At 35.8% G+C, this 27,840-nt stretch overlaps 1 protein-coding gene and 1 non-coding gene across 2 annotated transcripts in view; both read left to right on the top strand.

Moving 5' to 3' along the window:
• Positions 1-27,840, top strand: part of FAF1 (Fas associated factor 1) — a 478,956-nt gene that overhangs the window by 111,725 nt on the left and 339,391 nt on the right. The window lies entirely within an intron of this gene.
• Positions 16,575-16,647, top strand: TRNAW-CCA (transfer RNA tryptophan (anticodon CCA)). The gene has a single exon. It is a non-coding gene; the product is annotated as a tRNA-Trp (tRNA).

Here is a 27,840-nt window from a genome sequence, read left to right as displayed (position 1 = left end):
CATATAAGGGCATTTGATTGTGGTTTTAATTTATACTTCCCTAATTACTGATGGCCATTTGGGTATGTTCTCTTCTGAGTACCCATTCAAACGTATTTATTTTTTTATTGGATTGTGTCCTTTTCCTCTTGGTTTGCAAGAGTTGTGCATATTTTCTGGTTAGAAGTTCTTTGTTATATGTGTTGTAAAGGTCTTCCATTCTGTGGCTTGCCTTTTTGCTCTTTTAATGGGGTCCTTAATGAGCAGGAATGACTGATTTTAATATAGCTCTGTTTATTAATCTTTTCCTTTACTGAATTTGCTTTTTGGGTCCTGTTTTTTAAAAGAAATCTCTGCCTATCCTAAAGTAATGAAAATGTTCTTATGGGTGTTTTCTTTTAGAAGCTTATTTTTGCCTTTTACATTTAGAGTTGTAATTCATCTGGAGTTGATTTTTATGTGTGGTATGACATAGGCTCAAGTTTTTTTGTTTGTTTGTTTGTTTTGTTTTATTTTTCTCATGGTTATCCATTTGACTTGCAATCATTTATTAAAAATACCGTTCTTTCCCTACTTCTCAGCAGTGCCATTTTTGTCATAAATCAAGTACTCCTATATGTATGTGTAGATCTGTTTCTGAACTCTCTATTCTGTTCCACTCGTCTGTTTTGTCTCTCCTTGCTTCATTACTACTCCTTTATTTACTGTAAATTTAAAAAAAATCTTGATAATCTGGTAGTGTAGGTTCTCAAACTTTGTTGTTTTCAAGGTTGTCTTGGCTGTTCTTGGATATATATTTACAATCAGGTTATCAGTTTCCACAAAGAATTGTGCCACGATTATAATTGAGATTATATTGAATTTGAAGATTAATCTGGAGAGAATTAATGTTTATACAGCATAAAGTCTTCAAATCTATGAACATAGAATATCATTCTATTTATTGAACTTGTCTTTAATGTCTCAGTACTTTTTTCTGGTTCTTTTTGTTGTTGTCTTTTACATTTTTCATTATATAGTCTCTAGGTACTTAAACCTCTGTGATTGTGATGTAAATGCTATGTTTTAAAATTTTTATTCATTGTTTTTCAGTATTCTGAATTTCGTTTTCTTGTGTATTGTTCTGGTTCAGATCTCTTGCACACTGTTGAAAGGTGTGATGCTAGTGGGCATCCTTGAATCATTCCCATTCATACAGGTAGAGGTTTCAGTGTTTAAACTAAAAGTGATGTTACTTATAGGTTTTCTGTAGCTACCCTTTATGAGGCTAAGGAAATTTTTTCCTACTCTTTTAAAGAAATTATCTTTTAGTGATTATAATTGATATTGAGGTTTATTAACTACTTCTTCTTCATAGGTTGAAATAGCCATAGAAATTGTCTTTTTTATTCTGTTAACGTGCATTACGTTGATTAATATTTGAATGTTATATATTATTCCTTTTCGTTTACTTCTGGATGTACTGTGCTAATGTTTTAGGAATTTTACGTCTGTGCTCAAGAGGGAAACTGGTATATGATCTTTTTTTCTTGTAATGTTAATGTGTTTTGATATCAAAACACATTAACATTATCTGGCTTCGTAAAGGCCCGCCAGATATAGCAAATAAAAATCCCATGAATACTTACACTAAAAATATTTATTTTTTATCTGAAATTCAAATTTAATTTCATGTACTGTATTTTATCAGGCAACACTACTCACAAGTAAGTTCAGAAATGTTGCCTCTCTTTTTCTGGAAGAATTTGTGTAAGATTGGTGTTTTCTCCCTTAAATGTTTGGTAGAATTTATCAGTGAAGCTATCTATGCTTGGAATTTTGTTAGATTTAGACCTAAATATTTCATTTTGAGGGTGCTAATATAAATGATATTATGTTTTTAATTTCAAATTTGAATTGTTCATTGCTGGTATATAGGAAAGAGATTAATTTTTATATATTGACCTTGTATCCTATAAGGATATTAAATTCTTATTTATTATATATTCTCTTCTTTTTAACCTGATTATGATAGAGGTTCAACACTGTACCCCTGATTTTTTAAAACCTAATATAAATGAAGAGTTTTACCTCTTTCCAGAAAAAGCAAGGGCATTAGAACAACACAGCATCCATTTATTGCTTCTTATGTTTTATGTATTTCATTATATACTTTAATTCTATGTACAGTTAAAGTCTTATAAGACATTATTATTATTGTTTTATCCTGTAATATGCATTTAGATTTACATTCTAATTACTCTTTCTGTTGCTTTTTATTTCCTTCTGCATTTCCTTCCTTCTATCTGGTACCATTTTCTTCTACTTGAAGAACATCTTTTAGTTTTTGCTTTATTATGGGTCTGTTAACAAAAAATTAAATGTTTTCAGAGATGTATTTATCGTCTTATTTTTTTCTAACTTCATTTTTGAAGAGCATTTTTTGCTGGATATAGAATTCTGGATTGGAAAGTTTATCTATTTTTCATTACTTTGAAAACATTTTGTTTTCTTTTGTCTTCCATTGTTTCTGGAAAAAAAGCAACTGTTAGATTTAGTTTTGTCCCTGGAAGGTAAATACTCTTTTTAGTATCTTTTAAGAGTTTCTTGTCTTTGTTTTTAGCGATTTAACTAATATGCCTAGGTGTGGCTTTCTTATTATTTATCTTGCCTAGAGTTCATAGGGTTTCTTTAATATGTGTCTTGATGTCCATCAATTTTAGGAAATATTAGTACTGTCCCTTTAAATAAAGGTTCTGTCCCATTCTCTTTCTCTTCTAGGTCTGAAATCCATTTACATATGTGTTATACCTTTCGTGTGTCCCATATGTCTCTTTTACTCATTATTCTATTAGTCCATTCTTTTGTCTCTCCATGCTTCATTTGGGTATTTTCCTCTGATTTACCTTTTATTCACTAATTATCTCTTTAGTTGTGTCTATTCTGATGTTAAACCCATCTACAAAGCTCTTAATTTCAGTTACAGTAAGTCCCCTATATAGGAACCTTCAAGTTGCGAACTTTCAAAGATGTGAACGTCTGTTCACATGTCCAGTCACTTAAGTTATTAGTTCATGTGTCTGGCGTACATTGTCACGTGCATGCATCCTCTACAAGTGGTTGTGCTTTTGTGTACTTTACTGTATAGAGTACAGTAGTACAGTATCTTTATTTCAAGCCCAGGACGTCTGGATGCAAGCGTAAAAGCAGTGGTGATGTAGCTGGTACTACTAAGAAGTGCCAAGCGATAACGATGGAAACAAAAGAGAAAATAATTGAGGCAGTGGCGCGAGACGAAAAGATGGTACATGTCGCTTGTTCTTATAACATGACTCATTCAACCATCAGCACGATTCTAAAGAACGAGGACAAGATCATAGAACATGTGAAGTCTGCTGTGCCTATGATGTCAACAATAATATCGAAGAAGTGTGGAAAAGTGAGGGGGGAGATGGAGAAGCTTCTCAGTGTGTGGATGCAGGATCAGCATCAGCATCGAGTCCCACTAAGCTTAATACTGATTCAAGAGAAAGCTAAAAACGTTTATGAAGACTTGAAGAAGAAACATGGCAAAGAATCAGAGGGCGCATCTTTTAATGCAAGCCATGGCTGGTTTCAACGGTTCAAGGCTAGAGCTACCTTCACAATGTAAAACATACAGATACGGTAGCTGCCCGGGAATTTCCTGAAATGCTTCGAGAAATTATTGATGAAAGCGTGTATTTACTTGAGCAGGTTTTTAATGTGGATGAGACAGGACTGTACTGGAAGAGGATGGCAGATCGAAGTTACATCAGTAAGGAGGAAAAGTTGATGCCAGGCTATAAAGCAGCAAAGGATGGGCTAACTCTGTTGTTTGGTTGCAGTGCTTCCGGTGATATGAAGCTGAAGCCTTTCTTAGTTTTTCAGAGAACCCAAGAGCCTTTAAAAACATAGCCAAGGGCTCTCTTCCTGTTGTGTGGAAGAGTAACCCCAAAGCCTGGGTTACATAGGCAATTTTCCAGGACTGGTTTTTCCACCACTTTATCCCAGAGGTAGAGAAATATTGCTTGGGGAAGGATGTCTCATTCAACATTCTTTTGCTGCCTGACAGTGCTTCTCCTCTGTAGTGCTTAGTTCAGTGTATGGTTGTGCTCATCATTTGCCAGTTTTCTGTCTCCTGCTCCATTCTAAGTTACAGGGCTGACTCACATAAGCTCCATTCCCCAAGCTCTCTTGCTGTCTGGCTTTCAGCTCTCATCCAACGACAGGCAGTGTCAAGAGATTGGAGAGTGAGAAACTAGGCTCTTCTCTCCTTCTCTCCCTGTTTCTGTAGAGTCTCCAGTGATTCCATTTCTTTTGTGCCTCCAGCTCTTTTCAGAGTGCCATCTCATGCTGGACAGCCTCTCCTTCATGATCCCCATTCCTGTTAGGTAGCCTTGGCTTAATGGACTCTGTTAATATACTCCTTTCCTTGGTTTCTCCACCCTAGTTGGGGTAGTAGGGACTTCTTGTTCTTGCTTATTGCTAGGTTGCCTCACATAAGCTTTAGAAAAAATTGAAGTGAAATTCACATAACATATGATTAACTATTTAAAAGTGCAATTCAGTGGCCTTTAGTGTATTGCCAGTGTTGTGCAACTGTCAGCTCTCTTTAGTTTCAAAACTTTTTCATCACCCCATAAAACACTCTGTATCCATTAAGTAATTCCTCCCCATTTCCTAGTCCACCTTCCCTTATCCTCTAGTAGCCTTTAACCTGCTTTCTGTCTTTGTGAATTTGCCTGTTGTAGATATATCATACAAAAAGAATTATATAACATGTAGACTTTTGTGTCTGGCTTCTTTCACTTAATGTAGTGTTTTCAACCTTTTTAATTTTTCCAACACTCTTGAAAGAAGTTTTCCTTATTGAAGTCCCTCTATTGATCTATCTGGTATTGGTTCCTTTTCCGTACTGGACACTGACTGATGAAATATTTATTTACATGTTTATTTTCTTGTTTATTATTTATAAGTTTTTAGGAATTCCAAGCTTCATGAGGACAGAGACCATTACTGTTGCACTGTTTTTTTTGGTATGAGAGAAATTTTAATACAGTGCTGAGGAACATCACAAATCACAGAAGGATTATTAGTGATCTTATCAAAATGAGGAGCTATTAACCTTTACAGTAAATTGGTCTGTAATGAGTACATTACTAATTGTTTTCACCTGCTTTTGATAAGAAGCCTCTACTAAAAACAGTAGACTATCAATTAACCAACATAAGAATCTGCCAATATAAGTAATTTTTAAGTTTATATATTACTGGCATTTCAAAAAGGAAGCTACTCTCGGAGAATGTTTATTTTAATCTTTCCTCCCTTCTATTTCTTTATCGTTTCTTTCCTTTACAGGAATCTTTTTGTGTGTGTGTGTATTTTTAAATTGTGGTTAAAAAAAAGACACAATATGAAATTTACCATCCTAACCATTTAAAAGTGTACAGTTGAATAGTGATAAACATATTCACATTGTTGTGAAACAGATCTCCAGAACTTTTTTGCCTTGCAAAACTGAAACTTTATATTGTTTAAACAATAAGTTCTCTATTCACCCCTACACCCAACCCTTGGTAACTACCATTCTACTTTCTGTTTCTGTGAATTTGACTACTTTAGTTACCTCATATAGTGGCATCATACAGTATTTGTCTTTTTGTGACTGGCTTATTTCAGTTAGCATAATGGCCTCCAGGTTGTAGCCTGTGACAGGATTTCCTTTCTTGTTAAGGCTGAATAATAGTCCATTCATTGTAGGTTTATAACAAATTTTCTTTATTTATTCATCGATAGTCATTTGGGTTGCTTCCACCTCTTGGCTATTATGAAGAATGCTGCTATAAACATGGGTGTACAAATATCTTTTTTAAGACTCTACTTTCAATTCTTTGTCTCTCATTTCCTCTCATATCTTTTCTTTTACATGCTGTGATTAAGACGAGTGTTTATTAAAACTCCGTCTTCAGGCATTATTGGTAAAGTGCTTTATTATCTGAAGTTCTTTTTTCCCCCCCAAAAATTAAAAAAAACCTTTTCATATGAAAGAGATACACAGTTCTTAAATATCTATACAAAAACAGTCTACAACAATACACTCTGTTGTCTGCTTCTTTTTTCTGTCTTTATATCTGGATATCTGATAAATAAGTTTACTGTGGTAGATGTGATATGAGTTTAGTCACTAATAATAGGCTTGGAGCAAACCACCCCACCTTTCTGGAATCTATTTTTGTTGCCAATGGCTGAAGGAAACATGTTTCATTAGAGAAGTTTGACAATCTTCTAGTTTTCATAGTTGCTAATATGCTTTTTTCTTTCACTATTGCTAGAAACTTTACAAATTTACAATCCCGGAAATGATTGGGGCAGTAGAGTAATGTGCTAATTCTTAGAAAAAAGTCTTTTGTATAAGTAACTCTATGTTTATTCCAGGAAGAGAGTTGTCCTGAAACAGGAAAAGGGGCAGTTATACGATGTATGTGGTGCCATTAAGGGCCTTATTAAGGATCTGAGAGGTAGGAGAACGATAGAAGTACATAAAAAGAAATGAAGATGGCTGCAAATGTAAGAGAAAATAGTGCTGTGGGTAGAAAACCAATTTTCAGATAGTAAGAGAGTATACTAGAGGTGCTTCAATTATCCCTTCTCTTTTTTTCTTCTTGTGTACAACAGTAGGTAATCAAGGGGGTGTCTTTTGCTAAACCTTAATTTGCTTTCTGTTTTTTTTATTTTTCAACATTTTATTATGAAAATGTTTGAACATACAGAAAATTTAAAAGAATTTTACAGTGAACACCTATATACCTGCCACCTAGATTCTACTATTAACATTTAAAAATTTTTTAAATTTTATGTTGGAGCATAATTGATTTACAGTGTTGTGTTAGTTTCAGGTGTACAGCAAAGTGATTCATTTATACATATTCATGTGTCTATTCTTTTTCAAAGTCTTTTCCCATTTAGGTTATTACAGAATATTGAGCACAGTCCTCTGTGCTACTACGATAGAATTTGCTTTCTATCTCTCGTCATGCCCAGTGTTAAGATGGCACCATGTGAGAAAGTAGACAGAAAATGTGGCAGGAGGTCCTCTAGAGAGGGTTTGAGATCACATGTTAATCAAGTGATTTTTGCTATCTCAGTGCTTTGATGTGAGACTTGAGAAGTCATAAAATTGTTAGCGTAATTTAAAAAAAGAACTAGAGGAAAAGCTGGCTGAATTTCTTATCTTTTAATACGTGCCAAAGATAGGGGAGATGGTGGCTACTTTTTTCAGCACGCTCAAGGAGCATAATTGGTCATTTTGCAGTTTATGTTATTTGTATTTTCAGACTGTGGTTAAATGTTCAGGTGTGCTGTGTTGCTGTTGTGACTAACGTCTGTGTACCAGTTGGCAGATAAGGTGTGTTTATATATTTTGTCATCTTTTTGTATTGTTAAAAGGATAGATTGTGTATGAAACAAAATTATTTGTCTTGGTGTTTTGTATGGATTGTAGTTCAACAAACATCACAGAAATTCTTCAGGCCTGTACAAGTTGTATTTGAATGTTTCATGGAATCATTTATAGCAATTCCACATTCCTATAGAGAATTGTACTCTACACTCTTATTGATTATGAAAAATCTTGGGTTATTACAATTAAATCAATTCAGGATTATTAATTGCAGCTATTTATTCTGTATGGCCAGTATGTTTTCAGATGTTGAATAATTGTGCTATATTTTATGTATATAAAATAGTTATATTATTTATTTAGTTGGGAAGAGACAGCATTTGCCTTAGCTCAGTCTATTTGGCTAGATCTATTGATTTTCAGAGTTCTAATTACTAGGATTTATTTAAAAAATATTTTTAAACCACTGCAACCCCATCCCAACCAAGTGTAATAGTTCCAACCTTGCAAAAATATACCATATGATTAATTTGTGGAAATCAAATAAACATCACTTTTACCCCTTAAGCTCCAATACTTGGTATTATTTTGTTTTGAGGACTTCTTAGGTAAGCCATTAAATCATGTCAGGGAAAATGTAGATTTCCCTGTTGAAATTTGAAACCAAGAGAATATCACTGATTCTTGGCATTCGTCAAGTTAGTTTGGTAATCAGTGATTCTTAAACTTAAGTGAACTAAAAATCACCTGGGGAGCTTGATACAGAGCCCTGCCTCACCTCCAGCCAAGTTTGCAGTTTTTATGAGCTTCTCTCAACATCTGGTTAGAACACTAAAGAGAATACCCCGGAGATGAAGGGTGTTGGTTTATTGTGTCATTCAGTCTGCAGTTGCTGTAAGTCCAAATCCCTACTTTTTGAGGTTCTGTTTCTCTTATTCACATATCCATCTCAGTACCTTACCCCTACTTCCTCTATCAGTGTCATACTTATCAAAATGATCCCCTCTTGATACTTATTACAGATCCCTATGAAAAATGGCTTTAAGGAAAGGGCTTGATAAAATAGTGGCTTTTAGAGATGACTGTGAGAACATGGTGGCGCTATAATATTAGACATGGTGCCTAAAGACCTGATTTACAGCTCCATTCTAATATTTACTGTAAGAGCATGGCTAATTGGTTAAATTAACTGCTTTGATCCTCAGGTAATCATAATTATTTCACAAGGTTATTAAGATTAAACAAAATTACATATGGAAAGTTCCTAGCAATGTGCTTGTCAAATTGAATCCAATTTGAAATTGAGTCCTGGATATGAAAAAGCATTCCAGTTACTGTTGCTGTATAATAAACTACCCCAAAACTTAGTGGCATAAAATAAGCACCTTATTATGTTCACAGATTCCATGGATCAGAAATTTAAAAAGATTATGTTAGGAATAGCACGTCTGCTCCATGATGTCCAGAGCTTCAGCTGGGATGAGTCAAATGGTTTAGTGTGACTCATATGGTTGGGAGCTGGAATATCTGGGGCTAGACTGCTTCCAAGATGGTTTCATCACTCATGTGTCTGGAACCTGTGCTGGGATGACTACAAGGCTGAGCTCAGCTAGGACAGTAAACTGAATCGTCTCTACATGACATCTCCATGTGGTTTGCACTTTTCTCACAGCTTGAGGTTACGTTCTGAAAGGGAGTTTCCCAAGAGTGAACTTTTAAGGAAACTGTAGAAGCTCTATAGCCTTTTATTACCTAGTTTGAGAAGTCACGTAGTGTACTACTGCTGTACTTTGTTGGTCAAAGCAGTCACAAGCCTATGTAGATTTAAGAGCCCACTTTTTGAAGGGAGTATTATCCAAGAATTTGTGGCTAGTTTTAAAAACCTGCAAAGAGTCATTGGAGATTTTACATCTAGTCCAGTTTCAGTTCCTGTCCTATTATCCTGTTAATTTAAGTGGATTTAACTTTATTGATATACATATATATATATATATGTTTATTTATTGTTGTTGTGGTTAATTTCCCTGAAGAATCCCATAGGGATATATCAGTAGACTTTATGAAGTAAGCACCTTCACAGGTGCAAAGGTCAAAGGTTATGGACTCTTAGGTCTGGAAAGGACCCTAGAGATCTGTGATCGTTAATATTATGTGTCAACTTGGCTGGGCCACAGTGCCTAGATATTTGATCAAACATTATTCTGGTTGTTTCTGTGAGAATGTTTTTGGTTGAGATTTATATTTAAATTGGTGAACATAGTAAAGCAGATTGCTCTCTATAATGTTGATGGGCCTCATCCAATCAGTTGAAGGCCTCTCCGGAGCAAGGGGAAGTCTGTAGTAGATGGCCTTCATACTTGAACTGCAACACTGGCTTTTCCCTAGGTCTCCAGCCTGCTGGTCCACCCTGCAGATTTTAGACTTGCCTGCCTCCATAATTGCATGAGCCAGTTCCTTAAAATTAATTTCTTTCTTCCTATCTACCCCTCTCTCTCCATCCTATTAATTCTCTTTCTCTGGAGAACTCTGAGTAACACAAGATCATTTAGCCCAACCCCTTTGTTTTTACAGATTTGGTAACATAAAGACTCATAGAGAGAAAGAAATTGGCCAAGGTCAAAGATCACGTTATTGAGAAAGCCATGACATGAACCCATCTCTTGATTTCCAATTCAACACTCTTATTACCTGACATAATACCTTGCCCAGAGCTATAAAACCAAACGGAAAAGCTCACCCTCTCCTACTTCAAATAAAAAATAAGCATATTGAGTACTTTCCATATATCAGGTCCTGTCCTAAGTAGTTTGTATCCTTCTTTCTCATTAATTTTCACAACAGCCCTAGGAAATAAGTATTATTATTAGAATGTCTTTCATTTTGCATATTTGGAGGGCAAATGACTTGCCTAAGATGATACGTACAGTCAACAATAGACCTGTTATCTGAATTTAGGTCTCTAAATCTGGAATTGGGATTAATTACTATCCTGCATTCTCTGTATAAATTTCTTTTATTCCTGTCCCTTATTGATATTAAGCAATGAAGAAGAGATTTGGATTTAGTGAACTTTTGATTCTCATCAGCCTGGAGGCTTTTCCCTTCATTGGTTATTTATAAGCCCTTATCTTTTGTTAATACTGATTATTTCCTGAATGAAAATGTCTGGGCTGTTGTCTGACCATTGCTACCCAAGACATTCCCAAAGTGGACACATTACCATGAAATTATGTGCCGTAGTCACATGTACATTCTCTGCTGCCACTAACTGTTATTATCCCTCCTCCACCTTCCTGTTTCTCTTGCCTTCTATCCCTTCCTGTAGTACCAGTGGAAGGGGGCTAGGGGGAGAGAGTAGTGGTGTGGAGAAGAGTTTTTCATCTAGGTGGAAGTAAGCAGAGCATTAAGTTGCATATTACTTTCAGTTACATAAAGTTACCAAGGGAGCTTACTTGTTAGTTTATAGGACTAAAAAAGGAAAAAATATAACCAACTTAATGATTTGTACTCCTTTAGCACTTTGATTTCTCAGTACTAATATTTAAAGTGTGCAAATAAGATGGTAATCTGTCAGTAGAGGATCAACAATTAGGAATTGGGATTGGAAAGACCCTGGATTTTAGTAGTACTTGTCTTGTACAAATTGGTTAGATTTACTGAGCTTGAGGTAATTGTCCTGCAGATCTGTTGTATAATAGATTGAAGACAATTTTGTTTGGTCATTCTTTAGTATATTTGGAGCACTGGATACACAGCTTTCCTATCTTCTAGAAAATCAATCAGCTCTAAGTGCTATGATGAATGCAAAGAAGTAATACATTGTTCTTGCCTATGGGAGCTTAGACTCTAATTGAGGACACAAAACACATAGCTGGGAGAAAAAGGATTAACATTATAAGGCAAAATATAATATGTGCTAAGTGAACGGCTCATAAAATAACTGTCTTCAAATAGATTTTGGCAATAAAAATTGAGAGAGTGTGAGAATGATTGAGAATGCCCAGGGTATGGGATAGAGACTTGCATTGGGCCTCATGACTGTTGACTGAAGTGGATGAGCTTAGCTTCTTTTAAAATAAATAATGAGGGTTTATTGTATATGTCTGAATATGAGATGATTCTCATTTTCCCAATGATAAGATAATAAAAATATTTTAAAATAAATTTATTTATTTATTTATGGCAGTGTTGGGTCTTCGTTGCTGCACGTGGGCTTTCTCTAGTTGCAGCGAGCAGGGGCTACTCTTCATCGTGGTGTGCGGGCTTCTCATTGCGGTGGCTTCTCTTGTTGCGGAGCATGGGCTCCAGGTGCATGGGCTTCAGTAGTTGCAGCAGGTGGGCTCAGTAGTTGTGGCTCATGGGCTTAGTTGCTCTGCAGTATGTGGGATTTTCTGGGACCAGGGCTCGAACCCGTGTCCCCTGTATTTGGCAGGCAGATTCTTAACCACTGTGCCACCAGGAAAGTCCCAATACAAATATTTTGGTTAGCCTGAATATATAAACTTTTTAAAGCTTGTATATGAAATAGTCATTAGTTTAGCTTGTTAAGTTATACATACATATTTTAAGTTAGATAATAAAAACTATTACTTTAGAAATATTGCTTTTTAAAAATACTCATTTAGTGAAACGTTATTCAAACCTTTCACATGCATTTTAAATGTTCGTGTCTTCCTCATTACTGGAAATAGTCTCTCAGTTTTCCAGAGCACGTGATCTTAATTTTTGCTTAAGTGATTTGAGATAGAGCACTTAAAAAATCTGGATATGGTACTTTTTCTGGGAATTTTAATCTCAAACCACAAGAACTCATTTGCTATTCATGAGCTTTACAATGAAACCCTTTCAAGTAATCTTTAATGGACTTATTTATAATGACATCTAAATTTTTAATTGTGAGCTAATACCCGCCCGCCCCCTCCCCCCTGCTAAATAAATATGAAATCTGTTGAATTTCTGCCATTCTTTTTAACTGATTCCATTTGGTAACCTGTTTTCAGTGTCCAAAACTAGTATTGTCTGAAGTTGTTTTAGGCTCTATGTCTTTTCTAAACAGTTTTTTGTTCTTCAAAAGTAAAATAATGTAAAGACTCAACTATAGGGCAGTTTCCTCTTTTCTTTGGGATAGTTTTGGGAAAAGAATTTTGCCCTATATTCAGTGTCATCATCTAACATTGATCAAAGTATTACAAGTGAGCTAGTGAGTAAGGTGAAGGAGGTGGTTGAAGTGGAATGGAGAGTCTAGTACAATGCTGTTCAATACAGAAGGTACTAACCGCACGTAGGTATTTAAGTTTAAACGAATAATTTAATAATTATGTTAATTATTAAATTATAATTCAATTCCTTGGTCACACTGGCCATACTTCAAGTGATCAGTAGCTATGTAGGGCTAGTGGCTACAGTATCATACAGTGCTGATACAGAGTATTTCCATCACTGCAGAAAGTTCTGTTGGGTAGCACTAGTCTAGAAGATGTTCTATAGCCTCAGGAATTCAGAGATTTCTAGGAATAATCATATTGGTGGTAGTAGTCAGCCCCACCCCCCTGCCGCCCCACCTCACCCTCCAACTCAGCTGTCACCTTCCCTTCCTCCACATAGACACAGATCAGAGGTGAGTTGATTTCTCAGTTCCTAAAATAGACTTAGTGACCCAAGGAACTATAGTAAATATTAGTATTGCTAGTGTATTATAGAGATTTGTATTGTGTTGATCTGATACTCAAAGTACACCCTTTCCTCTATGTTGTTGTCAAGAAATAGACCCCAACTTGCTTTATGATGAAAGGAGCAGGACTTTTTGGACTCAGAGAGGCCTGAGTTTGAATGCTACTGTGTGTGATTTTGGATGAATCTCTTAATTTTTCAAAATGTCATTTTCCTCATCTGTTAGCATGCTTGCTTCATAGAGTGAGGATTAAATGAGATAGGTAATGATGTGTAATTACTTTACATAATGCCTTGCACTTGTCAGGTGCTCCCTTTCCTCTTCATTCCTCTTAATGTCCCAAAAGACATCTAATAATGCAGATTTATTCACTTAACACTTTCACTCAGAAATTCACCGGAAAATATTTATTGAGCATTTACTATATGCAAAGTTGTCTTCTCAGTACTAGGAAAATAACAGTTAACCAAAACAGATAAGAATCCCTGCCGTGATGGAACTTATATTTTCATAATGGGGGACAGACAGTAAATAATATAAGTAAGTAACATTATATAATGTATCAGAAAATGATAATGCTAAGGAAAAAAAATAAAACAGGGAAGAAGGATATGAAGTTTGTTGGGTGGTGATCTGCAATTTTTTAGAAAAGGTGGACAGGTGACAGTTGAATAAAGACTTGGAGGAAGGGAATTAGCAAGTGAGCCATGTATCTGGGGGCAAGAACGTTTCAGGCAGGTGTAATAGTGACCACAAAAATCCTTACGTGAGAAATCAGGCCTGACATTTTTCCAGGAACATCAGGGAGACAAGTATGGCTCAGGAAAGGAGGAGGAGGAGAAGTTAGAAAGATTAGGGGAGTGAGGGAGGGAATAAGGAATCTTAAGGATGTTGTCTAAAACTAGAGAAAATATCAGTGGAAGATTTTGAGTAGAGCATTGACATGATCTAATAACTTCACTATTAAATAAGAATACACTGAAGGTGAGCAAGGGCAAAGCCAGGAAATCAATTAGGAGGCTGTTACAGTAATGGAGGAGAGAGAAGATGGAGACTTGGCACCAGAGTGATAGCAGTGAAATGTGATCAGAATCTGAATGTGTTTTAACATTTCAGCAATCAGAATTTGTTAATGAGTGGGGAAGGAGGGAATAGTGAGAGAGAGAGAGTCAAGGATAACTCTGAGGTTTTTGGTTGGACCACCTGGAAGAATGGAGTTGCCATTTATTAAGCTAGTGACACTTTATATATTTTTCTTAATGCTGTATTGTTATTTCTCCTCCTGGTTTCCCAAGGTTTGGGCTGTCTTGCCCGTTTGTTATCTACAATATCTAGCACAATTCTTTGCACAGAGTAACTGCAATCTACTTTCCTGAATTAAATTGATTTTTAGATGAACATCAGTCTCAAAATAGAGGTAGCTGTATTCAGGACTGCTGGTAACCAGGTAGAGTGTTTTCCTTATGTTGCTGCTTATAATATAAAGCATATCTGGTTTGTTGGCTTTGCTCAACCAACTAAAAGTCTTCCCTTGAATACTGCAGGATGTCTACCTCCATAAAGCCTTCAAACTGCTAACCTTCAGACATTTCTGTTTCTTTTGTGTTTTAGCTTGCCAGTTGAATCTAGAAAAGGCAGATTAGTGGATTTCTCCCTTCCTCTTCCCCCAGCTATTGGATAGAGCAGAAGGCAGTTATTTTATAATAGGTGGAAGAGAGAGAGGTTGTGTAGGCCTTTATGTGATGCTGACCAGAGTCTAAGTACCATCCACTTGCCTAAGGAAGAGTAAAGAATCCAGGGAAAGAAAGTAAGTGACTGTACCAGAAACTACCTTTCTTGCATTTTGGTTTTAGTAAATGAGATCTTGGTTGTCAGTTCGTTTTGATCTTAGCTATGTGGTTCTCCCAGTTTGCTATTTGTTTTTTCATCTGTAGATATTTATTTGACAAAGGTGAGTCTCTCGGGTACCATTAGTAGTCTTAGGATCTGCCTCGTATTCCTTTGTCTTTAATTTGGTTTGCACCAGTCTTGATTCTGCATGTTGGGCTGTTTTGATAGTGATATGTGCTTGGAAAGATTCAGTGAACTTTTTTTGCACTGGACTAAAAACAAATTGTGAAATGGTTATATTTCTTAAATTGTTTTGCTTTCTGTTTTCTTCCCCTGAAAAAAAAAATCAAATTAGAACTTATTAAAACCAAATATTTGCTATTAGGACCTGTTACAGGATTGCCAATTGGAATTCTTTTCTATTGCAAAAGTAAACAGCAAGATTAATAAAAAGAAATTTGAGTTTAGGGTTAGTTGTAGGGATATTAAACTACTCGCTTCTACTTTAGTCTGATCATCTTATCTGTAATTGTTAGAGTATGTTGATGATGGTAGACCATTACTTACATAGTGAAGAGAGAGAGGAAGCATCTCCAGAAATAAGTTGTCTACAATTGGTAAGTGTTATGCGTGGAAAATTTTCTATTTTTAAGTAGTGTCCTTTCCTTGCCTTCAAAATTTTGTGATTAAAAACTATTTGTGATTTCAAACAAGGGTAGTTCTCAGTATGACAACAGTTACAATAAAAGCAGCCCACCTTTATTGGGTATGTTACTATGTATCGGACACCATTTAAGCATTTTATATATGTTAACAAGTTTCATAAAAACCCAATGTGCAAGTACTGTTATCACCCCGCATTTTACTGATGAGAGAACTGAGGCAGAGAGACGTTAAGTGACTTTCTAAAGATTACGCAACTAGTAAATGATGGGGCTGGGATATACGGCTTTCTGGCTCAAGAGCCCTCACTTTTAGCATATTTAATAACATGTGAGTGAGTTTATGAAGAACCTATGCCTTTCGACATTAAGTAACTTCCAAAATAATAAAAGGTTCAGGGGGAAATAATAGATTCTGTACGTAATGGCAGACTAACAGACTTTATATGGGTCTCTAAAACGTGTGCTATAAACTCTCTATAGTTGTTCCCAAACCTCGTTGTGCATCAGAATCACTTGAGGAGTTTGTGTGTTGGGGAGGAAGATTTCTGGGCCTCATTTCAGACCATCTGAATTTGGATAATTGGGAGCAGGACTTTATATATCTGGATTTCTAGCCCAGCATGAGGCAGATATTTATGCACCACCGATGTACAGCACATAACAAAACTGATTAAAACAAAAACACCATGTAATGGGGATGGATAATTATGGTGGCTAACATTTGCAGAGTACTTTTCTTGTATTATCTCATTTAATCCTTATAACAGCCATATGAAATAAGTTGGTATTATTACCTCCACTTCATAGATGGGAAACTAAATCTTAGAGTAGTCAAGTTAACATGACGAAAGTCACACAGGTAATAAATATATGATAGAACCAGGATTTGAAAACAGACTTAAACTACAGAACATAGAAATTCCCTTAATTGACCTAGTTAAATTATAGTAACTAAATACTGAATATGAATTGTTACTGTAGTTTTTTTCTTTGCTTAAAAACAAAGATATAAAATGAATATATAGGGACTTCCCTGGTGGTCCAGTGGTTAGGACTCCACGCTTCCAATGCAGGGGGCCCAGGTTCGATCCCTGGTCTGGGAGATCCCACATGCCGCATGGCCAAAAATTATATAACTAAATAGAATAAAAATAAAAATAAAATAAAATGAATATATAAAAATTAGCATTTGCATGCCATCTGCCTTTTATCTGTTTTCTATTAATGGCAATAAATTATCATACCTGGTGGATTCTCTAAGGCCAACATTTCAGTATTAACAATTTGGTTGATGCATATATGTAACTGTAACTGAGGTTTGTATTGGAGCTCAGGTGCCCATATATATCTCCTTCTACTTCTCTGATACTTCTGTTTAATATTTTCTCTGATTTTTCCTACATGCTACTTAAATGTTGGCATTCCAAAGGTTCCATCAGTGAAGGCTTTTCTTTGTTCACACTACCTCTCATTTTGGGTAAACTCAATCCACTCCTAAGACTTTTGCAAATACTTTTAAAAAACAATATTGAGATATAAGACACATAAAATATACCATCTTAACCACTTTTAAGTATGCAGTTCAATAGCATTAAATATATACACATTGTTGAGAAACAGATCTCTAGAACTTTTTCATTGTGCAAAACTGAAACTTTGTACCCATTAAACTATAAGCCCCCCTCTGCCCCCCAGCTCTTGGTAACCACCATTCTATGTACTTTCAGTTTCCATGAATTTGATTACTCTAGGTACCTTATATAAGTGGAATCATACAGTATTTGTTATTTTTTGGCTGGCTTATTTCACTTAGCACAATGTTCTCACAATTTATCCATACAGTAGCCCATGACAATATTTCCTTCCTTTTTAAGGCTGTGTAATATTCCATTGTTTGTATGTACCACTTTTTTTTTAATCCATTACCATTGCTGGACATTTGGGTTGCTTCTACCTCTTAGTTATTGTGAATAATGTTGCTATGAACGTGAGTATACAAATATCTTTTTTGAGACCCTGACTTCAATTGTTTTAGATATATAACTAGAAGTGAGATCACTGGATCATTTGGTAGTTCTGTTTTTCCACAAATATGTTTAAAGTGAATGACTCATGACTCCAAACTCTGTATCTTGAACTCATGCATTTTAAGATTCTTAACAATCTATTGGACATCTCTGTGTGAATGTCCCATGTGTACTTTAAAATCAACATGCCTAAAACTGGAAGGCTCAAACCTCCCTATCCTCACCAGCCTGTTCCTTTGCTCATGTTCTATGGCATTTTCATTTATTCACTTGTGTATTCAGTGTATATTAACTCACACTACCTAGGTACTAGGCCCTTTTGTTCATGATGAGGGCACATCAGTGAACAAAATAAAGTTATCTGGAGCTTATATTCTGGTCAGGGAAGACAGATAACAAACAAGGAGACAGTAGGGTTAAGGAAAGCCTCTCTGAGATGACCGTTGAGTAGAAACCTGACTGAAGTGAGGGAGTGAGGTATGTGGATATCTAAAGGAATAGCATTCCAGACAAAGGGAAGAATAAGTTAAGGAGTTTAATGTGGGAGCATGCTTGGCTTGTGCAGGAAATTGTAAGGAAACCAGAACAACTCAGCGGGGTTAGTAGAAGATGATGTCAGAGAGCGAGAGAGAGAGAGAGAGAGAGAGAGAGCTGGAGCCAGAATATGTAGTCTTGTAAGGTCAGAATAAGGACTTTGACTTCAATTCTGATGATAAGGGAAGGCATAAGAGTATTTTGAGTAGGAAAAGGGTTTTATTTGGCTTGACATTTATAAGCATCATGCTGGCTGCTTTGTGAATAGGCAGCAAGTGTGTGGGGCAAGGATGTTTGGAGACTATTGGAATACTACTCCAGAGGAAAGATGATGATTTAGACCAGGGTGGAAGCAGAGAAGGTTGGTGAGATTCTACATTTTGGACATAGAATAAAGAATTCCTCATAGATTGGATGTGGAGTATGTGAGAAAGAAAAGAATTGAGGATGACTACATGATTTTTGACTTGAGCAATGGAATCATTAGAATTGCATGCCATTTTTAATGATTGAGAGGACTGGAGCAGGAGCAGTCACCCAAGTCAGAAGCCTGGACATCATTTCTAGCATTTTTTTCCTTTTCAATTCACACCTCGCAGTGCTACCCAAATGATTTTCCTAAATGGCAAATTTGAGTTGCAGCAGTTGCCTCCCCATTATCTTCAGGTTAAGTAAAACTTTTAATGCCTTTATCCTGCCTCTCATAATCTAACTCTTGCTTACTTTTCCAGCTGGCCTCTCACTGCTTCCTGATGCAAACCATTGCTGAAGCCACACAGAACTACTTTTAGCTTCCTGGGTAGACTAAGTAGATTCATACATTGCACTTAAAAAAAAAAAAAAAAAATCTCTTCCTGAATGCTCTCAGTCAAATTTCTTTTCCCTAGAAGAGCCTTGTTTTAATACTTGATTCAAATATCATCCTTTCTTCCCAGCTTTTCTCCGAACATTCACATTACTTCCACTTTTTTGCCTTTAGAGTATCTTATATATTTCTCTATTGAAGTCCGTAATAAATGGAGGAAAGAGTCATCAGTTTTGGAGTCATACAGTGGAGTACTTGAGAAAAATTTAGAGAAGAATATCATAGTGATTAATGTATTTGGAAAATAGGAATTTGAAGGTACATTTAGAAGAATTTAAATATAGTAGACTGTTGGAAATGGTCTGTTACAGGTATGAAAAATTAAATAATTATTTATGAAAAATGATTTTCCTTTCTGCCCAGAAAGAAAGAGGGGGAAATGGTATTAAGCATCTTTTTGAGGCCTCATTGGCTTCCAGCCGTAATCTCATGGTCTTTCTTTAGTGTGGACACTTAAAATCTATTGTTTCTTTGCCCAGTCACATCTGTAGCTGGGGAAATTTTCATCCCAAAATAGATCTCTTTCTCATAGCTCACTTCATTAACATCATACTAATGAGGTTTGTGAAATAATAGAGATTTATATTGGTCTGTCCTGGTTCCTGGCACAGAGCTTCTAAAACCCTTGTAATTTCCTAAGTGATAAGAGTAGCATTTTTTGTTTTAATATTTGGTCTTTGACCCTGGTTCCTGACAAAGAGCTCCCAGATCCCTTGGAACTTCTTGGGTGATAGGTGTGTCTTTTGTTTTAATGAGGAGACTCTTGGGCTTGTGAATAACTTCAGGAAAGGGGCCAGTCACCAGAAAGACCAAGCCATGATTAGAAGCTTGGAAATTTCAGTTCCACCTCCTATCCTCTAGGAAGGGGAGTGGGCTGGAGATTGAGTTAATGATCGATCATGCCTACATGTTGAAGCATTTGTAAAAATACCAGTAGTACAGGTTGGGGGAGCTTCTGGGCTGGTGAACACATCGGAGGGTGGCATGCCTGGAGAGAGCATGAAGCTCCGTGCCCCTTCCCACATACCTCGCCCTATTCATCTCTTGCATCTGGCTGTTCTTGAGTTTTATCCTTTTATAATAAGCTGGTAATCTAGTAAGTAAAATGTTTTCCTGAGTTCTGTGAGCCAGTCTAGCAAATTAATCGAATTGGGGAGAGGGTTGTGGAAATCTCCGATTTATAGCTGGTTGGTCAGAAGCACAGGTGGCAACCTGAACTTGCGATTAGCATCTGAAGTAGGAACTGTCTTGTGGGACTGAGCCCTTAACTTGTGGGATCTGATTCTGTCTCTAGGAAGATAGTGTCAGAATTGAGTTAAGTTACAAGGACACTTACCTGGAGTTACAGAATTGCTTGATGTGTGGAAAACCCACACATATGGTGTCAGAAATGAAGTAGAGTTGTAGTAGACTATGGAGCGTTTTCTCCCCATACAAGGTCAAGGGTGAAAATTCCCCAATTCACAGCTGTAGGATGATGGTCTCTTTCAGAGTTTCTCACTGGCCCAATTTATGGCAAAAACATGAGAGGAGGATGATTCTGTCTTATTCACAACTGTTTTTTCCTCAGTACTTAGAATAGTTCCAGGTTAGTAATTAAATATTTGTTGAATGGGTTATAATGGTAGAATGAATGAATGAATGCAGTATTTGAATGCATGAATAAGATGAATGATTGCTGTGTAAGCACAACACAATGAAAAGTCATTGAGAAAAAGGTGGTGTGAGTCAGTTAAATTTTCTTGGAGAAAATGATTCAAGTCTGGGTCTTGAGCTCTGCTAGTCCACAGTAGGCATTCCTTGCTTTGTGATCCCATACTGTTTCTCATGCTGGATTGAAATTGTTTCTGTAACTGCTCAGCCTGGGAGGAATGTGTCTTTGTCATCCTTGTATTCCCTCCAGTGTCTAAAACACTGCCTTGATTATGGAGAAGAGAAAGCCTGGGTTGTGTTGGAAGAATTCACTTGATGGCAAGATCAGAGTTGTAAATGCTAAAATACTGGTACTTTGTGGGTTTGACACCTATTATTTAGATATTTTGGAAATACTTGAAATTTGACATACCATAGAGTAATGATTTCAAATTAAACAAAAGTGCACTAATTTAGAAAACATTTTTCTATACTTTAAATATTTTCAAGAGATAGAAACAATGTTAATATTATAATCATAATTATTCTAGTTCACAGGCTTTCTAAACATGTGGAACATGCAGAGTTGCCTATACTAGTCTATCTGGTAATAATATATATATATATATATATATATATATATATATATATATATATAATGAAAATGTATTTGTCATTTCTATTTTCATAAATTTTAAAATTGAACAGGTTTTCTTTTTCTACTTGTTTATAAATTCTTGTATTTGAAATGTATTGTGTTTAGTTTCACTGATTTGCAATCAGTAATTAATTTAGAGGTTGACCAGCTGAGGAGACTGCTATAAGAATTAAGCTAATGATAATGCTATGACATAATTGTTGAAGACTGGAAAAATGGTGGTCTGTTAGTAACTTAACGTGTATTGTATTGAGTTTGTCATATAACCTCATCTAATCTCGGTTTATCAGTCTTTGAATACAAAGTAGAATTTGGGAGGGAGGATAGGAAGCAGGGTTTATTGGAAGGTTGCTGAGAAGCTCATGCATTTGAAAGAAAGCTTGAACAACCAAACCAAGTCTTAGGAAAACCAGTAAACCGAGTTGCTCTGTCAGAAACTTATCACTGAGCACCATTGTCAGGACACATCTTCAACTAGTTAGTCACTCGTTCAAGAGCCACATTCCCAGGAGAGCCTGATTGGTCTAGATTGAGTCACCATGATTAATATATTTTCAGTATCACATGGGATGAGGCAGGAGTAGTAGTTCTCCAAAAGAAACACATGATCTGTATCAAAATGAAAGAGGGAAGTGATGATGGGCTGGTACAAACCACAGATGGGGCACAATAATAGCTAATGGGACAACATATGCATCTGAGATTGCATTTTTCTAGTGTTTCATGAAACTGAATTAAACCGGAGTTTTAATGTTCTTTTGTTAAATCAACTTTGTCAATGACTAATTTATATACGTATACAGATTTTAGTTGTATACAACTCTATGAGTTTTGATAAATGTATACATTGTGTATGTATACATTGTGTATCCAGTCCCCCTCCCTTCAAGATTTCCATCATATTAGAAAATTTGTTCTCTTTTCCTGTCAGTAACCCTCAGCGCTGCTCCAGGCAATCATTGATCTGATTTATATTGCCACATTTTGGTAGTTTAGTCTGTTCTAAAACTTCATATAAATGGAATCGTATACTATGCAATCTTTTGTGTCTGGCATTGTTTACTCAACATAATGTTTGAGGTTCATCCATATTGTTGCATGTATCAGAAATTCATTTTTATTATTGAATAACAGTCCTTTGTGTGAATATGCCACAGTCTTGTTTATTCATTGGTTGATGGATATTTTGGTTGTATCTAGTGTTTTGGTGTTATGAATAAAGTGGCTATGAATATTTGTATACTAGTCTTTGGTGGACATATGTTTTTATTTCTCTTGGGTAAATTCCTAAGAGTGGAATTGTGGTACTGTATGTTAAGTGTTTGTTTAACTTTATATAAAACTGTCAAACTGTTTCCAATGTAGTTGTGCCATTTTACATTCCCATCAGCAATGTGTGAGAGTTCTAGTCCTCCAAATCCTCACCATCATTTGGTGGTGTTAGTCTTTTTAATTTCAGCCATTTTAGTGTGTTTGAAGCAGATTTCTTTGTGGTTCTCCTTTTAAAAATTAACTTTATTGATAATAAAATGAACCCATTTTAAGTGTACAATTTGATGAGTTTCGACAGATGTAAGTACCTACATTACTACCACCACCACAGTCATTATCCCTAAATTTCCCTATTGTCCCTTCTGTATCATTCGCCACCGATCCTAAGGAATCCTTTATCTGCCTTCTTTAACTAGAGATTAAAATGGTCTTTCCTAGAGTTTCACATACCCGAAATCATATAGTATTTTCTCATGTCTGACTTCATTCATTTAGCATAATGTTTTTGAGATGTACCCATGTAGTTGAATGTATCTGTAGTATGTTCCTTTTTATTGCTGAGTAGTGTTCCATTGCACCCAGGCACTGTGGTACACCCAAAACAACATTTACCTGTTGTTGGGCATTTGGGCTGCTTCTAGTTATTGGGTATTGTGATTAAAGCTGCAATGAATATTAGTATACAAGTCTTTGGGAAATATGTTTTTATTTCTTTTAGATAAATACTTAAAAGTAATATTGCTAGGTTATATGTTTACCTTTATATATAAAACAGTTTTGAAAGTGATTGTACAATATATGAGACTTCCTGTTATTCAATGTTATTGCCAAAACTTGTATCATCCTATTTAATTTTAGCCATTTTAATAGGCATGTGATGGTCACTTATCATGGTGTTAATTTGCATTTCTCTGATGACTGTTTAATGTGAACAGCTTTTTATATGCTTATTGGCTATTCATATATCTTTTTTTGAGAAGTTTCTGTTCAGGTCTTTTGCCCATTTTCTTACTGACTTGTTTGTCATCTTATTGAGTTATAAGAATTCTTTTTATATTCTGAATATAAATCCCTTCTTGGACATTTATACATAGCAAATACTTTTCCCAGTCCATGACTTACCTTTTCATTTTCTTAGAGGTGTCTTTCAAAGAGCACATTTTGAAATTCATCATTTTTTTCTTTCATCTTTTGCCTACCCAGTGTTGTCATGATTTCCCACTGTGTTTTCTTGGTGTCCTCATTTATAAAATGAGGGGGTAATATGAGAGTTAAATGATTTAATATGAGTAAAGCACCTAGAGAATACATAGCACCTAGTAAAAACTATATAATGTTAGCTACCTTTATTGTTACTACAACTTCTTTACTCAGAAGTTATCATTGAAGTTTTTGGACTCTGTCTGTACATCCCTGTCTCATCTCCCTCCCCTCTCAAGAAATCTCATTGGCATTTTCTTCAGGGGTCATTTGTTTAAAAATATGAAAAGACCAAAGCCAAGATTTCTATATGTGTAGGGGATGATTTGTATTAGATGCTGTAGTTTTCAAAATTTATTTATTTATTTATTTATTTATTTATTTAGGATGCTGTAGTTTTATAATCTACCAATTTGCCATTTCCCTTCCCCCAAAAGGTCTAAAGCCCACCGTGAGTGTCATGGTTTTCTCCTTCTGTTAAGGCTGAAGATAAGAATATTTCTTACAGCCACCTCTGACCTTGACTTCCACTATACTTTAAACATACCTCACATGTCTTCCAGTGGACTCTGAGAAATGACGATTCAGAGGGTGTTGTCAAGTTTTGCTAAAGAGAACTTAGAGGCTGGGATTCTAATTGTGGTAAATTAACTGATTAAAAATGTCATGGACATAATTAGCATAAAAGCAATAACAGTTATACCAAAATGGATTTTCATACTACCATAAAGTAGATCAAGGCAAGATGCTGTTTTTTATATATGTTGCAGTCTGCTGAAGATCCACTGTAGTGTGTTTGAGTCGGTCCCAGAAATAGAAATATTGTGTTTATTCTCTGTTTCTTTGGCCAAATATTTAATCATTCCCTATTATTATATTCCTGTTTATAGAATGAGAGATATAATATCTTGCTAGCCAAAAAAGAAAAACAAAAACAAATTAGCAATGGGATTATTTACATTTAGCAAATGATACGTGGTTCTTATGTGATCAGTATCATTTCTAGTCTATAATCTAGGTTTTTCTAAATCTAATCTCTTTTCTAAAGGTATCCCCTCTATCTGTGCTCTCCTGAGCCCTGGATCAGGTACCCAGGCATACCCAAAGTCTAACATGGTGCCTGGCAATGAATAGGCCTTTGGTAAGTTTGTTGAACCAAACTTTTAAGTTTACCCTTTATTTCTTGAGTCTTTATTGTTTCCCTTTCCATGAATTCTCTTTGAACTCAAGAAGTCACTATTCTTTAAAAGAAAAAAAAGGCAAACAAAAACTTACCTTAGCCATTCTTCTTGGCAGGTCCTATCTTTATACTTTTCATATTGTTTCAAGAATCAGTTTTACTTACTTTCTTATTTCCCTTGTATTTCTTAGCCTTTTATGATATAGTTTTTACTAAAACTGTTTTCAAATATGTCTAACAGTCTCTTCTTAGGCCTCATTATATTAGACTATTTTCACATTTTTTATTTTGTCTAATCCCTCCTTATAGTACCTTCATTGCCTCTCTATGACATATTCCTGGTCCTTCCCCTCCTATCTAACCCTTCCATTTTTATTGTTTTGTTTTGTTTTTAGCTTTCTCTTCTCTTTTTTTTTTTACATATATGAATTCCCCAAGTTTCTTTGTCTCACTTCTCTTCACCAGAGAATAAAGGAGGGAGGGAATTAAAGTATTTCTAGGGCTTCAAATAAGCAGGTGTTTTACTTAATCTAGCTCTGATTTTTAAGATTACTTTTTTGTCTCCTTTTGGATATTACCTGAACTTCTCATAGTAAAATTAATTGTTGGATGGATTTTTTTCCATGCTAGAAGACATGCTATGTTACATCCATTAGTAAATCTGGTACATAGTTGGCAATTACAGTCATTCCTCGGTATCCGTGAGGGATCTCTTCCAGGTGCCCCTAGGGATACCAAAATCCACAGATGCTCAACCTCAAGTCTCAGAGTGGTTCTGCATCCTCGGATTTAGCTAACTGTGGATTGTGTAGTACTGTCGTATGTATTTATTGAAAACAACAACAACAAACCGAGTATTAGTGGACCTGTGTGCGGTTCAAACCTGTGTAGTTCAAGGGTCAACTGCAATACATATTTGTGAAGTCAACAAATGATATCCTACTATTACCTCAAAGTTAACATTGTTCAAAGTCGAATTCATCTGAAATTTTCCTTTGCTTCTACATCTACCCATTATTCAGTGTCCATATCAAATGCTGTCCCTTTTCTGAAACTTTCCTTAATCCTCACAGTCAAAAAGCACTCTCCCTATCCTATATTTCTTTAGCAAATCATACTTTTATTGTATCTTCATTCTGAATTACATTTTACTTATTTGTGTACAGACTTTATTATGTACATAAGGTTGATGTCAGGGATTAACATTCTATCCAAAAACAAATACATTATTTAAAATAATATAAGATCTTAGAAGAGGAAAAGGGTTGAAAGTAAAGGCGTGGGGTGTTCCCTGGTGGTCCAGTGGATAAGACTATGCGCTCCCAGTGTGGGGGGCCCGGGTTCGATCCCTGGTCGGGGAACTAGATCCCGCATGCATGCTGCAACTAAGAGTGCATGTGCTACAACTAAGGAGTCCACAACTAAGAGTCCGCATGCCGCAACTAAGACATGGCACAGCCAAAATAATAAATAAATAAATATTTTAAAAAGAAAGTGGAGGTGTGTCATGGTACCTTCTGAATAGTATTGCCCCCTTCCCCATCTTGCTACTTTTCATTTACCCTTCAGTCTTAGTTGAGACATTATTTCATTCAGGAAGCTTTCTGTGAGCCTTAAGCAAGTCTCCACTGTGCTGCTTTTCTTTGTACTCCTCTAGCATCATTCATTTAGCAAATGATTATTGAGTGCCTTTTATGTGCTGGCATTGTGCCAGGCAGCGGGACTAAAGTGGTGAACAAAATTGATATCATCTCTTCCATCATGGAGCCTACAGTCTAGTGAGAAAGACAGACATAAAACAAATAATCACCAAATAAGTAATTATCAATTGCTATGAAGAAAAAGTACAGGGTTCTTTGTGAGAGTAAACCTATGGGGGGGGGTGTTGATTGGAGAAGAATTTTTGGAAAAAGTATATCTAACAAAAACATCAATTATGATGATTGAGATTCAGCCAGACAAAGAATAGGGAAAAGGGCATTCCCTGCAGATATAGTATCTTAAAAGGCCCTAAGAAATAAACAAAAAACTTGATGCCTTTAAGGAACAAAAAGGCAGGGCCATTTTGGCTGAAAATGTAGTATTTACTCATACAGATGAGGAAACTGAGGCTCAGGGAGGTTCAGTGAGTATAGAATATATACTAAGGTCATCAAAGTAGTAAATGGGAGAATCTAGATTCAAATTTTGGACTTTATAAATTCTTAGTGTTCTTTCCATTATACCTTGGCATTCCCTAGTGAAAATTTGAACAAAATCTTTCCAAGCTCTGGTATTTTGTTTCTTTTCCAACATCATAGAATATTCTTTGACCATTTTCTATTTTTTAACAAAGAAGATATTTGTATGTGGAACCATTGCTGTCAACAGAAAAGGGATAATTGACCTGGCACCAGGCAGGGATGCTTCTATTGAATTTGTGGCTTTGAAAACTGATTTTAGCATTTCCGTGACTCTGAGGATTTCTGAGCCTCCAGAGTTGTCAGGGTTCTATGGTATCCACTGTCTTTAATAATCTGTGGATTTCTTTGATTTTTGCCAGTGGAGCGTTAAAACTTTCAAAATTCATAGCAAGTGTCTTACACTCTATGTTGTTTCCATTCAACAGTATAACTTTGTAAACTTAACCTACCTCTGGCAAATATTTAAGTTAATGTTTCACAAAATACACAAACTTTTTGCAGTTGATCTCCATACAGCTGATAAAACATCCAAGTGTTAGCTTCCCCCCTCCTCCCATTTTGATGTGCATGTGGATGTGGATGGGAAAGGGGAGGGAAGAAGTTGTTATGATGCAAAGGCAAAGTTGGAAGAGTCATTTTTTTCCTCCAGAGAATCTTCTCTGTTACCCTGTAATGACGTACCCACAATCCAGGATGTAACAGCCTGTTTGCTTAGTAGCCTTCAAAAATGTCCAAATCATGGCAC

This window comes from Eschrichtius robustus, chromosome 3 (assembly GCF_028021215.1).
Source record: "Eschrichtius robustus isolate mEscRob2 chromosome 3, mEscRob2.pri, whole genome shotgun sequence".
In the NCBI taxonomy this organism is placed as follows: domain Eukaryota; kingdom Metazoa; phylum Chordata; class Mammalia; order Artiodactyla; family Eschrichtiidae; genus Eschrichtius; species Eschrichtius robustus.
Note: the sequence above shows the minus strand (reverse complement) of the source record. Positions and strands in the feature narration are given on the sequence as shown.